Genomic DNA, 16288 nt, shown 5'->3' with positions numbered 1-16288 from the left:
TTGTCATGAGGACAGTTTATATAAACCTATCAAAAGTTTTAATTAATATTAAGCGTCAATCTTCATTTTTCTTTTTTTTTTATGTCATAGCGGGCAACTGAGCTGGTGGTTCGCCTGATGGTAAACGATCACCACCGCCCATAAACATTCGCAGAGGCTTAGACCTCTGAGACTGCGCTGCCCGCTTTTAAGGGATAAGGGATAAGGAAAGGATTGATGAATAAAAAGAAGGAATGGACTGGGAAGGGCAAGGAGAAGGAAATAGGCCTCCGGCTCCCCCACTCACCGTACGAAACACAATAGCAAGCTATTATTTCACGCCGGTTTTCTGTGGGGGTGTGGTACTTCCCCGTGCGAGCTGGCCCAATTCGTGCCGAAGCGTGCTCGACTCCCACAATAAGTAATAAGACATATTAAAAAAAAAACCTATCAAAAGTTTTAATTAATATTAAGCGTCAATCTTTATCTATAGCTCTAAATATATAGAATTAATTTGTAATGTAAATTGTATTTATAATTACCACTGAGTAATATTATTTCAAATACTATTTCTTTAACACGCTTTTATTAGATTCACCTATATATTTGTAAGATTTGAAACGGACAGATATAATTTAAATGTGTGTGTGATTATACAATCCTACTAATACTATAAATGCGAAAGTTTGTAAGGATGTGTGTTGTGTGTTTTTGTTACTCTTTCACGCAAAAACTCACTGCTCAACCGATTGCAATGAAAAGTACGTAGACAGCTGGAAAACTGAAATAACGTATAGGCAACTTTTTATCCCGATATTCCTACGGGATATGAACTTACGTAATACCGCGGGGCGCAGCTGAAGTTTCATAATTTTATCTTATAAAGGATTAAGCCATCTCTTTGTGTATACTCGTGAGTGAGAATTTAGTTGATTCGGTCATTAAAGCGTATTTTATAGTATTTATACAGCTTTACCGCTCGTTTCAAAGCTTCGTGGCCGTAAGCTATGATCAAATGGTATTACAATTGGGAGCGAAGGCAACGCTGTCAATACAAAGCCAATTACCGCTTGATTTATTTGGAGCGATTATTTATACGAACATTCGCGTTATAAATTCATAATTGTTACGGTCGTAATAGGTTTATATGTTCACGTTTTTAAATTGTCGATAGGGTTGGCGCTAAAAAGATATATAATGATATTAATTATATTATTGGTGTAAGGAATTCGGCGTTGTCAAGAGAGATTTTCTTTGTATTAAGGTATGATTTTGTATTTTTTTTTTATGTATAGGTTTGGAACTTTATTTTATGAAACATATTATTCCAGATGATTTAAAATATCTTGTTATTGTATTAGTTACAGAACGTTGTGACATGGTACTTAAATTTCAAATTATTACTGATAAATTTTAAAATAACTCCTGCCTTGTCGTAATCGAAACTATTTTTAAGTATTTCTCTACATCGCACTTTATATTTTGAGTTATTAAAATGTTATTAAAATTATTTGTGACAACCCTAGCAGACCACCTGATGTGCACTCATTATTGGAGACAAGTCTCAAACAGTCGAATTTATTGTTAATGTTATGATGCTCTGGACACGATCTAAGCATTCTGAGCTTAATTGTAACTGATTTCTATACAATTAGCTTTTATATTTATGAGTACATCATTAGGCACTAATATTGTTCATTGTGTAATGTATTTAAAATATATATTTATAGCTATAACAAGCAAGTGGAGTATTTTACATGACATAATTAATATAAGTGATAATTTAGGAGCAACGCCTTTTAGACAGATATTAATTTGTATAAAGTATAAATGGCCAATATAACTTAACTTAAACTTAACGTTTGTTTAACTCGCTTGCCTAAAGGTTCTGAATAAAATATTTACATAGTGATATTCGATAAATGAATTAATGGTACCACAGATAAATTAAAGGCGAAACACAAATCATCTGATAACGAATCGTGGTCATACGCAACTTTTTGTACCGAAATAATAACAAGGAATGGGCGGGAACCGTGCTGTGTGAACACGGCCTAACAAATGTTAGTTCTAATTTTGTTTCCTTTGCTTTATCAATTTAGGCTATGAGTACATGATTGAATCAGTACCGATAAGAATAAGGCCTATTGTTAATGATATTCTTTCTTTATGCATTTTTGTTAAGTAAAAATGGTAGATAAAAATACGATTTAAAACAATTTTTTTTCTGATATCTTGAAAAAATTGAGAAAAAAAATTACTTCATCTTGCTTTACAACCTTAGCTTTTCAACCTGGCTTCACATGCCTAGTAAAAAATATCTTTGATGAGAAATTTGTGACTGTTATAAGCAGATAAAGTTACTTAGGGCGACTTTATTTAATACAATACACGTGAAAACCATATAAATATTATAATAATTAAGTTGAAGATGGGAAGATAATTTTTTTTAACAAGGTCTCAGTATGCCCATGTTTCATATGTTTCAATTATCAACCTTATGCCCTGGAAATGTGAGTCAAATTCGAATGTGTTTAATAGTAATAACCCAAAATTACGCACACTTTTAAATTACACATACTTATTTAAACAATAATTAAGCAATCAGCAGAATTTCGTCAAACAAATGATACAGTTATCCGCAACGAAGAATTCTCTTGAGCAAATTATTATTATATTTTTTACTACACTATTTTTTTTGAAATGTGCACCTTATATGCACTGGAATAAGGTTGATAAAGGGACGTGTAAGTTTGTATGTTCGTATCTGAAAATAAGATAATTGTTCGAATTTTGAGCAGACAAATATTTAACATTTCGGGTTACTTCGGGCTTGTTATTGTGTATTATTTCACGTTAACCAACAAGCTTGGACACGCAACGAATATCCGAACAAAATGCATAATATCTTATGATACATTTGGTTATCTTATTTATTTATGTAACTCGTCAACAACATTTTACATGGAAGGAAATTTAAAAATAATAATAATTTGTATTATTATTATAAAGTTGCAGAAGAAAGTGTACAAGTTGGCCTTTCACTTAGAAGTGATCTCTTCCAGGCAACCATGGTAATAGGTAACGAGCATACTGATAAACTATTGGCGCGACGAGATATAGATATGTATAAAAGTTTGATGGTATTTACATCTTATTGTAATCAAAGGTCATTTGTGGTTAAAATCTACGTGTTTCTTTGAGATAACTTTGGAATGTATTGAGTTATTTCAATTTTTGGTTAAAGGCGAAATATGTAATTTATTAGGATATAAGTGTGTGTATATAATTTTGTTTAAATCGCAAATTTTTTTTTTGTATTAGTTTTCCATCTGCGACTTTTTCCAGGCTTTTCTCGACGTCGCCGTGGCGAAAAAGTCTACTCTATGTCCTTTATCGGGTATCAAACTATCCATGTAACAATTTTCATTCAAATCGGACTAGCTATCCTGTGTTCAAATTAATAATATCTTTAGCTTAAAAACTTGCTAGCTGCGCCCCGCGGTTTCACCCGCGTAAGTCCGTATCCCATAGGAATATCGGGATAATAAGTTGCCTTTATGTTATTCCAGTTGTCCAAATACATTATAATAAACGTACTAATTTTCATTGCAATCGGTTGAGGAGTTTTTGCGTGAAACAGCAACAAACACACACACATCCTTACAAACTTTGGCAGTTATAATATTAGTAGGATCCATAAGATTTTATACAACTTTTTTCTATCGGTCTGCTTTGCTCACGCAATTTAGTAATTTTTTTGAGGTATATAAGACATTTGGAGTTTTATTTTTGTTTAAAACCTAATATATTTATATATTTTTACATCCTAGTTGCTGCAATATATACAAAATGGCCACTGTTAAATGTATTTCAATCACAGAATCCTTTACTGGTTGTAATTAAGTACTATGAGAATATAATAATTATTATTATTATCAAAGGTTTAATTCTGGATATTCTATAGCACATTAAAATAGCACTTATCGGGAATAGGATTAGAATATAAATTGCATTGGCGTTTAAGATCTTATATCGCAACATAAAGAAACGCGTATCAATGGGTAGCAAAAACAAAGATATGTAATACTGCTAGATATGTTTTTAGTAAAATTACTTTCTGCGAACTTTACAATCCAGTGAAAAATTGAATAATTGTGTTATAAATTACACTGTATTTAATTCTCCATGAAATGCATTAGCTTTTCTTAAATTAATGTATTACTGTAATTATTTTTTTATTTATATATTAGTTTTATAAATCAGGATTTTTTTTTCACTGGATACTAATTACAAATGTTTTAAATAATCAATATCTTAGCTAATTTATTTAATTATTTCTACCCTTGTGTGGTGGCAGAATATCAGCGTCAGGGTCCCGTTGACTCTGACATTTATGCTGAGCCAAGACCCTTTTTAAGAACACAGTGCACATTTGTCTCCGTCCTTTTTTTTCCTCTCTATGTTAATTTTTCTTTGTGTAATCGTCTTAATTTGTAATTGTCATGTATTTAATGTGTTCTTTTAATAAACTTTTTATCTATCTATCTATCTATCTATCTAATCTTTTTTATAACAATAACCTTAAATTTAGCCAGAATATTTAAATGTACCTAATTAACACGAATTTTACTGACCTACATTGTAACTAGAAGGCAGTGTCGGCTATATAAAGTATCAGTTCTCTGCACTACCGCCTCAAAGTTAATTAATTTCAACTATTACCTACTTACTACAGCTGCACAAAACCAATATTATATCTAGATCAAAAAATCTGCCTATCCAGCACTCTAAATCCATGTTAAATACACGAGCAAGGCCCGGACAAATCGCTTATTTACATAAAACAAATACTGAAGTCACGTTTTCAGTAAAAATCGTAAGTTTGAGTCGATGCGTCGTTTTATCTGACTCTCACTGAATGGCCACTGTGATATATTGTACAGTGTAATGGGTATTTAATTTAGTTTACTTAAATGGCTTGCAGGCTGAATATTTATAAGTTTGGCGGCGCGTTTTTATTTACGACATCTTTTAGTGGCGCTTGCACATTTGTTGCGTTTATTTCGATGAATGTGCTTTATGTTATGGCTGGTTGAATATCGATAGATTGTATCGCAATCTAGTGAGGATGTGAGGGGTTTTAGGTATTTCCGTATTTCTAGTAATAACACACGTACTTTTTAGGTGTCTCCGTATTTCTAGTGATAATATACACTGGTTTTTATGTGTGTCCGTTGCTCTAGTGATAATATACGTAATTTTTAGGTGTGTCTGTATTTGTGGTGATAATTTGTTTAGTGATAAAAGCATTAGGATGAGAGTTTGAATTAATCAAGTTAATCCTATCCTACTATATCCTACTAGTCCTACTAGTCCTACTAGTAGTATTATAAATGCAAAAGTTTGAAAGAATGTGTGTGTGTTTGTTACTCTTTCACGCAAAAACTACTGAACCGATTGCAATGAAATTTGGTACGTAGGTATCTGGGCAACTGGAATAACATATAGGCAAGTTTTTATCTCGATACGGAATACGGACTTACGCGGGTGAAACCACGGGGCGCGGCTAGTATACAATATTTATGTTAAATACCAATACATTGAACTGTTTTGATGAATAACATTGAATTAATTACACCTATACGCCTTATAACAGAAGGTAGGTTCTTGTCGGCTCAATGATCACAAGTGAATAGGCGCCTTCAAACGAGAATGTAATTTCAATTACGTGATAAATATACCACAAGCACTTTACGATGTTACTACTTTTAAAATATAGTCTGTATTTCAAAGGGCTTAGAGCTTAGCTTAGATGTACATTCTATAAGAAATACAAAATACTTGAAAGCATATATTAATATAAGAAATTATAATTTTGTAAATTTTATTTAATATTGATACATGTACAATTAATTTGTATTTAAGTTACAAATGCATTTTTTAAAACTTCCTATTAATTAATCGAACGAAACGATTAAAACAAATTATCACACAAATTCAACCTAAACTTCTAATTGTATAAATTATCGGATTAGTAACACTAGGTATCTCCTTATTTCTAGCCCATTTCAATACCTTGTAATTAATATCATAAGTTTCATACAATACTACGCGCCGATGACCTCATGAAGGCCCATGGGGTCACGAGCGACCCCACAATACTGGCTATTAGGAAATAATAACAGGTCTTGCAATTATCCTATGAACCTAAACCTAAGTCTGAGGCGTGCGCGAAAATTTACGTCTACACAAACGCGCTTTATGGATGGCGGGATTTTAGCTATTTACGACACTTTTATTAATGTTGGCTGTACTGTTTTAATGTAGCCAACATTACGACACTATACATACATGGAGATTAACATTAGGTGATTGATTCTAAGGAATACTCATTCTACAAAGTGAAGCTAAAAAGCAGTCTGTCATTAGCATGTCAACACATTGATGTGATATTATAAATAAGTATTATCCTTTTTAATTTGCTAAAACTATATACAGTAAGGTTTGGAATTTATGGCCATTTATTATAAAAATCACCTCTTTTATTTTCATAAAGTATTATAATTCATATAATACTGATAATTTATACTAAAAGCTAAAAGCGATATTCAAAACAAAATCTGGGCATTAGTATAATTTCATTTTCTTGTTTACTGCCGCCTTTTTGCATTCCTAGATCTGCATTAAAATTATATGAAGTGAATATCACATAATTTAATACAAACATCGTTTCAATTTAAATAACAAACTAAAATAGAATACCAGTCATATATTAATTAAACAATTATGCATAAGCAAAACAGATGTACCAATTAAAATATTACTCAAATCGACCTTCGTTGACTTACGATTAATTATTTTCATTGTGCCTACATGAGGTAGAAATATTATTTAATATTGCCACGCCGACATGAACCTTATGCTGTTGGATTAGAGGTTCTGAAAATCAGTTTTGTTGTAATAAGTTTAATCCAATAACCCAGTACGGATGTGGCTGTCAAAGTGAGTGCGTTCATTCTGCTTTCATAGAGATGGGAAAGCCTTTTATCGATATTATTATGTTGTCTTGATTCTGTTATGTCCATATTATGTTTGTATTTAATTTCATCGATTTAAAAGTTCTGCTATTTGTTAAGCTCAATCACTTTCTTTCTTTGAAGTCGGTATGAGTCGAAAGACTTGGAGAATTTATAACTTGAAATATGAGTGGTGTAGTATATAATACTTAAAAGTAAGAAAACTGATATGGAATAAACAAATAAATAATAAGTAATAAATGACCAAGGAAATTAAAATGATTTGACAATAAATTCAAAGGACATGGATTGGTTTAATTAATCAGAAGTACACGTATAGGTAAAACAAAATAAAATCTTTGTGTTTTTTGGCAGGGTGAAACAGTACTGTTAAATTTGATATTGTAATCGTTATATGTATTTATTAACAGAAAAAATGATCCGCAGAAAGCTCAGTCATTTCACAATGTCAATAATTAGATCAATCTTAATAATTCAAACAATCTTAATAATTAGATAATGCATTATTTAACTGACTGAAGCTAACAGAATCCTTTGAAAATTAATTACATTCGTAAATATTAATTTATCAATAACAGTGTATTGAATAATCAATATTACACCACCACCCCTGAAGCATTTTTTTAGGCATTTTTGCGGAAATAACTAATGGAATTTTGTCTATATTTTTCACCATATTTCCTCAAAATCTCTTCAGTAATTTCAACGTGATTAACAAACATTAATATAAACAAACTTTCACATTTATAATATTAGTGTAATTTACGAAAACATCGACAACACCGCCCAACACTAGCTTATAAAGAGCACTCAAGAGATACTTAGCATCTAAGCTAAGTTTTGACTACACGTGGGTGTTAGCCCGTCAAGTGTGGGCTCAAATCCAGTAATTACTTTCGGATGGGCACAAAAGGTTCTTGCGTTCTAATTAGCATCGTTTTTGTGGCCTTGGCTTAATTCTTCTATTGTTGTTAGTTTTTATTTGGTTACGTTGGTTTGGGATGGTTTTTACGCTGTACTTGTTATAAAATTATTTGTAATTTGTGTGTATTTAAATACTATTTATTATTTGCCAATGTTAGCTTTTTAATATATAAATAATTTTCTTTTATTAAATGGAAAGAAGCATTTACGTTTACCAACAAAGTTCTTTAACTCAAAGTAACCTTACCTTAATCCCTGCTAATATTACAAATATGTTATTCTGTCTGTTTGTTTGTCCCTTCTTTAACCACTGAACCTTTTATGACTTTGAGAGCCGAGGACGGACATGTGAAAGCTTTTATCCAGGAAATGCATTATAAAGGGAAGTCTCGTGTCCCCTAGTGGGGTATGGGGCAGATGATATACATCTCTTTCACTGATCGATTTTCTTTTTGGACAAGTAGGTGATCAGCCTTCTGTGTCCTGCCAGACCGAGACATTTTTTTTTGCGTACCCACCGGGAATCGAACCCAGGACCCCTCGGCTCTAAGCTCATGCGTAAACCACTGTACCAAGGAGGCGGTCAAAGGCGGTCAAAGGAAATGCATTATACTATTATGTAATAGATCAATTTTTTTCTTTTGATTGCGAGAGTGAAGCCAATGCGGAAAGCTAGTTTTCCATAAATTAATTAAACTCAATAGCGGTCAAGATCAATGGATAAATCTAACTATTATAAAACAAACAAACATACATCACAATTCACAATTAGCATCTACTGAATGAGTCATAGTGTTTGCTCCCACGAAACTGGCACGATTTGTTCATTACATTGGGAATTATTGTGTGAGCCTTGTATGTTATTGCTAGGTTTGCGCCCGCGCAGTCAAAGGAAAAGATAGTCCCAGGATATAAAGATATAGATAAAAAATCTCTCGTTTTGTTTCATTTTTAGTTTTATAGGATTGAAATGCTTTATAAATGATACATTTTTGCTACGGTTTGGAAAAAAACGTGGGTTCGAATCCCGCCACGTGATCAATTTTTTTCTATTCTTTCAAAATTTCTCTTCTCTCGATTTGTCATGAAAACCTCAAATACTCAGTTTCAGATTTATTACGTAGGAATTAATTTCAGAAATTATATATCACGTTGGCGTGTGACCCGCGAGAGGTCGCGATGCTCCCAGATCCCATCTTCGTAATGATTATAAATCAACTAAGATATTCTGCGATTCTGAAAAGATATGAGAACGATAGTGTAACATAACATATGAACCTAAGTTAGTGTCGATAACAAAAAAAAAATTCCTTTTAAATTTCCTTAAATTAAAAGTTATTATTATCAAAGTGCACTGACGCATCTTCAAAAGCATCTTAAATTTCATCATAATCATCTATTGTAATGATACGATACTAAGACACTATTTATTCAAACTCTATAAATTATGTTTCAAACGAAATGATTACGAAAAAAAACAATTCAAAGCGTTTAATTTATTTGCAGTATATAATAAAAAAAAAAATAATAAAAAGCCAAAGTGTGCACTGGTGCCTAATCTGTAACTGAATAAATAGTATTTTAGGTGACCAGGCCCACTTTCCTTACAATATTTTACCGCATTCTTAATAACTTTTGCTTTTTGCGGGTAGGAAGAAATGAATATATACAGAGTAAGGGCGATTATTTATCTAATTTTTTTATGCCTTGAGCGGGCAACTTGAGCTGGTAGTTCGCTTGGTGGTAAGCGATCTCCACCGCTCATGAACATTCACAGAAATGGAGCCTCTGCAAATGCGCTGTCCGCTTTTGAGTGGAAACGGATGAGGAAAGTTTTGACGACTGAAAAGAAGGAATGGGCTGGGAAGGTTGAGGAAAAGGATACGGGACTCCAGCTCCCTCATTAGAAAACTCGTTACACAGTAACTAGCATGCTACTATATCTTATAAAAAAGAAATACCAGTAAGGAGGTATTAAGGTGATAAAATGTATGGCTGAAAGATAAGAATAGTGATCTGTACTACATGTCATACTACTCAGTAATTTAATGATTGTGAAGGCAAATTAAGAATTTTTTGTTCTTATTATTTATTATAACACATTCAAGGTTTTTACGAAATATCTGTTTCTGCCATTTATTCAATACCTCAAATATTCGAAGCGAGAAATATCAACCTATTTACAACGGTGTATCACAATAACCCAGCGTTTGATGATTACATTTAAGTATAAATGTAATCGCTTCGTGATTCTAATTTAAGGATCTTGTCTGTCTGTATGACATTACCGAAATGAAGCGCTATTGCGAAGTATTTGGGAACTATATATACGTAGCGTGATTTTCAATTGATTACTAGGTTCGCTCAGTACGCTCAGTACGCTCAGGTGTAATGATTATTTCAAATTATATGTACGACGCATCACTCGATTTTATAGGAAAATTTCACTGATCTATTTACTTATAAGATCGGTTGAATGGGAGACTCCCCGGGAATCGAACCCAAGACCTCGCAACGCTCACGCATTAATCACTACAGAGGCGCTCTGTACACCAATAAGGCAGTCAAAAAAATATACAAAATTTTAATACATCTACTTACGCAAGGTAATGAATATACAATTTTTGCAACTTATTAATTAAATATATTTTTTAAATAAAAAACTAACAGCTGACGTTCACTCAGCTGTTGACATATAGAACTATAATAAACTTCAAGATTTCAGCTTTAAAGCTAAAACAAAAACCACATCTTATTAGACAAGTTCTCTTATGAGAACGTTCACATATTTCTGTATCTATTATAATGGCTATTTTCATTAATCTTAGATTGCAATCAGATTGCATTTTCAACGCGCTCGACGACCCTGCGCTGATGCTGCGATAGCAATATTTGATTCTCGATTTATATGTATAGTATTAAATTTTGACCTTTGCCGTTATGAAATCGTTTGTCATCTTGAATTTTAAACAGCTGCGACTGTGGAAAATAATCAAGTGTATATATTATTGCGTAAACTATTGTGAATTCGCTGTGATAAAAATTGATAATTAACGGATCATTGCTTCGTAAAACATGTATGTTTATCACAAATTTCGTTTATGCCTCTACTTAAATAAATTTAACAAATAACGAAGTAATCCTACTAATCCTACTAATATTATAATTGCGAAAGTTTGTAAGGATGTGTGTGTTTGATGCTCTTTCACGCAAAAACTACAGAACCGATTGCAATGAGGTACGTAGACAACTGGACAACTGGAATAACATATAGGCAACTTTTTATCCCGATATTCCTACGAGATACGGACTTACGCGGATGAAACCGCGGGGCGCACCTAGTATTTTCAATAAAGATGTTTTAATTTTTAATAATAATTGTCATAATAAGAATGTTTGCAATTAGATTAAAAAAAGAAATAAATAACGAGGGCAAATATAGCATTGAAATTAAGCCTTTTGTTAGTTCACACTTTTAATAATATAAACAACTAGCGATCCGCCCTGGCTTCACCCGTGCTACGTTTTTTCTCTCTATAAGAACCTACCTTGTGCGTTAGTAAAAACGTAAAAAAACGAATTGGTTAAACCGTTCTCGAGTTTTACGCTTAGCAACACATTTGACGATTCATTTATATATACTCGCAATTGCAATAGACCACAGCATCTTAAATCCAAATAAAACACAACAAAAAATAATCTCACATAAAAAAAAACTCAACGATCAATAAGATCATAAGTTACACTAATCTCTTGATACGTTCACATGGCTAAGTCACTATCCATTACGGCTATCACTTATAAAATCAACTTAATAGCAAGCAATTTGAAACTACGCGTACCGTCATAGCGAATAAATTACAGCCAATTTATCTTAGACCCCCTCGCCCCCCGCCAGCCGCTTCACAATGAATCACAAAGGGGAGACGAGATGGCTATCAAAGGGTCACGTTACGCTGGCCGATCCGTGGTATCTTTGATTCAGAAAAATAGTTTCTGTATCAAGAATAATAGATATGTCAAAGTTTGGAGCGATTGTAATAAAATAACCTTTTGTTTTGGTGTTGCTGCTAATGCTGGACTATTTGGTTGATAACTTTTACTTTAATGGTTAAAGAGGTAGGTAATAGGGTCTATAATACATTATTGGGTGAAAATAATGTCATATGTTAATATCTATTTTAATAGAAATTTAACCCGTCTATAAATTGTCAGAACTATAACAAATTTAAACTCGGAAAGATCCAGATGACAATAAAAAACAAAAGATTCGGTTCGCCCTATCAAAAGTTCTGAGCTGATAAAACCAAAAATAAAATCGAATTGATTATCTCCATGGATATAAAAGGTAATGGAAATGTTACCTGATTCCTTTATTATTAAAAAAACACATAAAGAATTCTCAAAATACAAGAAAAAGATTGGCTACCTGACGTCGCTTCGTTTATTCGTCTGCTTTTTTTGTACATATGACATAATTTACTTAATAAAAATGATTCATTTAGAGGCCTTAGCGTGCCTTACCCAGAGGACAAAATTTTCCTGAATTTGCTAAGGGAATTTGTAAAACTGCACTTGTTTGCGGGGTCACTACCCTTGCGACTGCCATCTTGAAAAAATGGTTTCGCGCTCTAAATTTTAACCGAACCTAACAATTTCACAGGACAAAAGCATTATTCGTGGCAAATTAAGTGGTCTATATCTTTATTGCTGATACTTTTCATCATAAAACTAAAAAAAAATACAGAGTGTAAAAATAAGTTATTTTTTTAACAATAGTGTAACCCTTGATGGAACTTTTCAGTGGACTAATTATCCAACGCACTTGGCCAGCGTGTCGGATTATGGCCTCAGCCCTCATAGGAAGCCTATGTCCCAGCAGTGGGAACATATATAATGAATATAACATAACTCCGTTATAAATATTTACAATGTTTCTTAGACAATCATCATTTAACGCTGTGAATTGGGGTATAATTTGACCTTCGTCTACCATTGACATAGCTAAGTTTACAGTAGGGTGACGAAATAAATCTAAACTTTTAGAAAGAAATGTATGTCTAGATTCTAGAAGGCATAATAGAAAACATTATAGTGTATTGATAACATTTAACTCTATCTAATTTCTCTCCGTACGTCTGGTTGTCTGGAAGAAATCGCTATATAGCGATAAGGCCGCCATTTGTTTATGATGTAGCTTTATTAAGTTTTTTTTTGTAGTTTTATTAAGAGCAATAAAGAATAAATAAATAAATAACATTGATAACATTTTCGAGGTGTTGCAATCACAGTAAATCTTCAAACGCATTGTTAGGAAAACATTGATAAATATGAAAGTAAAATAACGTGTAGCAAATAGAAATAGCTGCACTAAAATAATACGTCCATTCGTCAGATCTTAATTTGAAAGAGCCGTTACAAAGTGTGAAAACTACCAACTCCGATAATGACTTTGAACATTGTCGTATTTATTTTACAAACTTTTACATTCTCCCACGTTACAAATGTAGTTCTTAACCCCTTGAAATAAAACTCTAATCCATCTAAACATCACGGAACAGTTACACTACATAACTTGGTATTGCGTTTTGAGTTCCTAACAAGTATATTCATTTCGTTTATCCCTTATGTGTATTGATATAGAATTGCGAATCCCTTATTCAGCTGTCACAATTGCTATGTGCAAAAGCGATCACATCAACGTCAGAAAGAAATACTGTGACCACGCCAAGGAAGACGTTGCACCTTCAGCAATTATTTGCATAATAAAACATGCTTTAATATTTAGTGCCATTGTAGGCAAGTAAAGTCGCATCGTGACTTTGTATGGACTAATCTCAATGTATGGATGGAAGCATTATGGATTCCAGTTATTGGCGCGAATGTGAAATGTTGAGTCACGAAAATGGTTTATGATAAATTTAATGGGTATTGTTTCGAACGAGATAAACTTTGTGTGGTTGTAACTGTATATTTAGTTTAGAAGTCTAACTGACTTCAGTTACACAGCATTCTACTAAGCGATAGTTTTTTTATAACACAGCGGGCAACTGAGCTGGTGGTTCGCCTGATGGTAGGCGACAACCACCGCAGATGAACATTGACAGAGCTAGTGCCTCTGTTTATGCGCTGCCCGCTTTTAAGGTTATACCATTGGAAAGAAAGATTGAACAAGGTAGGGTGAGGAAAAGAAAACGGGCCTGCAGCTCCCACACTCACCGTACGAAACACAATAGCATGGTACTATTTCACGCTGGTCTTCTGTGGGGTGTGGCACATCACCAGTGCGAGCTATTCCAAAAAAATAAAAAAAAGTCTCGGTCTGGCAGGACACTGAAGGCTGATCACCTACTTGACCATAAAAAAATCGATCAGTGAAACAGCTGATGGGTATCATCTGCCCCATACCCCAGTAGGGGACATGGGATTTCACCTAATAATTAGCTTTGGTTAGGTGCTGTAGAAATAGGTTCAAACAGTAATATTATAACAGCGAATATGATTTTGTTTGTTTGTCCTTGTCATACGTCGCAACGGAGTTACTCAATAATATGATTTTTGTATCTAAAGATAGTTAATAGGCTATAAGAGTTATGTGAATTTCGGTTTGTTTTCGGTTCACTTTACTCGGGCGAATCCGTAGTTGGAGAGATGTCGCCCATAAACACCAACTATAATATTCGTAAGATTTTCATTTATATTTTATTCTTCCGAGAATATAATAGAAAGTTTAGCGTTGAAATTGATGTAAAACGCAATAAAATGTAGGCACGGGACGCGCACGGCAGAACGGACTCAAACAGATGACTATCGAAGTTCACGGTATGGGAAAGGACTGTATGGATACTTAATTATTAGTTTTATTTCTATTTCTAGTGTACCTAATACAAGAGTAGTCCCTTGTCTCCAAGTGGGGTATGGGGCAGATGACGTATATCTGTTTCACTGATCGATTTTCTTTGTGGACAAGAAGACTGAGACATCTTCTCTGCATGACCGACCTTTGCTTTTTTGTGAGTCCCCACAGGGAATCGAATCCAGAACCCCTCGGTTCTACGCTCACGCGTTAATCACTGCACCAAGGAGGTTAATATAGGAGAACATTATATCTGATGGTATTAGATAAATTTATTCGACTTTACAAAAGTAGGTAATGACTTTGTTACGTAACAAACCCATAAGGATTAAACCCTACGCAGATTACAAAAATGAAGATTTATCTTTTCTCTGGATCTTTTTATTAGGATGTTCGAGATAAATTATACAGAGTAAATAATATATAAATTATAATTTGAAAGGCAAACAGAGGGTGTGCACGGAAAAAAAATATACAAATAATTAATTGAACAAATGAAGTGTCACTTCAGTTAAATGTGCAATGTAACATTGAGCATGAATAAAATTATTATCTTCGTTTATAACTTAAGCAAGAAATAAAAATCTATGTTTGACTAATGAACTTTATGATGATGATTCTTAATTGGGTATTATTGTGACTATTCATTGACGTATCAAAGTTTTTAGTGAAATCCTAATATTTCCCTAAAATAACAGCGTTTTCTCATTATTCCCTTTTAACTGTTATTACATTTATATTAATTTGTATATCAAACCTTATAGTTAAGGTAAATGTCATCTCGAACTGCAAAAAATATTTAATACGCTTGAATTAAATCCTAAAGCAATAAATAATGGGCAATATCCATAGCAGTTAGTATGTCCTGCGTGGGCGTCGATGCAGCAGCGCATCTGCGCATGCGCAGCCGATAGCATTGTCGTGGGAACTGCCACATCCGGACATTTACTTGTACCTCGATGAACAACGGGGTGGGTCTGGCACTGGCTAATATATTTGATACACATCTGTTATAGAAATACAGCATTGTAGAATGTAGGTGGTCAGAGAGGATGGTATCTGGAGGTCGATGTTAGCGATCGAAGTTAATGATGTCATTTCATACGTGTTTGTACATACTGGGTTTGGTTTATATGCTATTTGGAGAAATATTGATGTAAATATAGCTGTTTTCTATAATACTTGCTAAGCACATATTAAATATTTATTTTGATAAACGCGTGAATACTAAGAGACATAATTAAAGAGTTTTGTCAGACCTTTGATATATTTGTGATCTGCCATTATAGAGTATTCGAATAAATAGAAATTTGAAATTTTCGTTTCAAGCTTTTCAATTATTATTTATGCACATTTGAATTTTCCCAGTGTAAATACACTGGGAAAGTATAAGATAAATATCTCTTTCTATAATTATTTATTTGAGCTGCTGGATTTAACGATTTTTAGATACACATGAAAAAAGGTAAAAATTTAAACATCCATTTAT

This window comes from Zerene cesonia, chromosome 7 (genome assembly GCF_012273895.1).
Source record: "Zerene cesonia ecotype Mississippi chromosome 7, Zerene_cesonia_1.1, whole genome shotgun sequence".
Taxonomy (NCBI): Eukaryota; Metazoa; Arthropoda; class Insecta; order Lepidoptera; family Pieridae; genus Zerene; species Zerene cesonia.
This window is presented reverse-complemented; position numbering follows the sequence as displayed.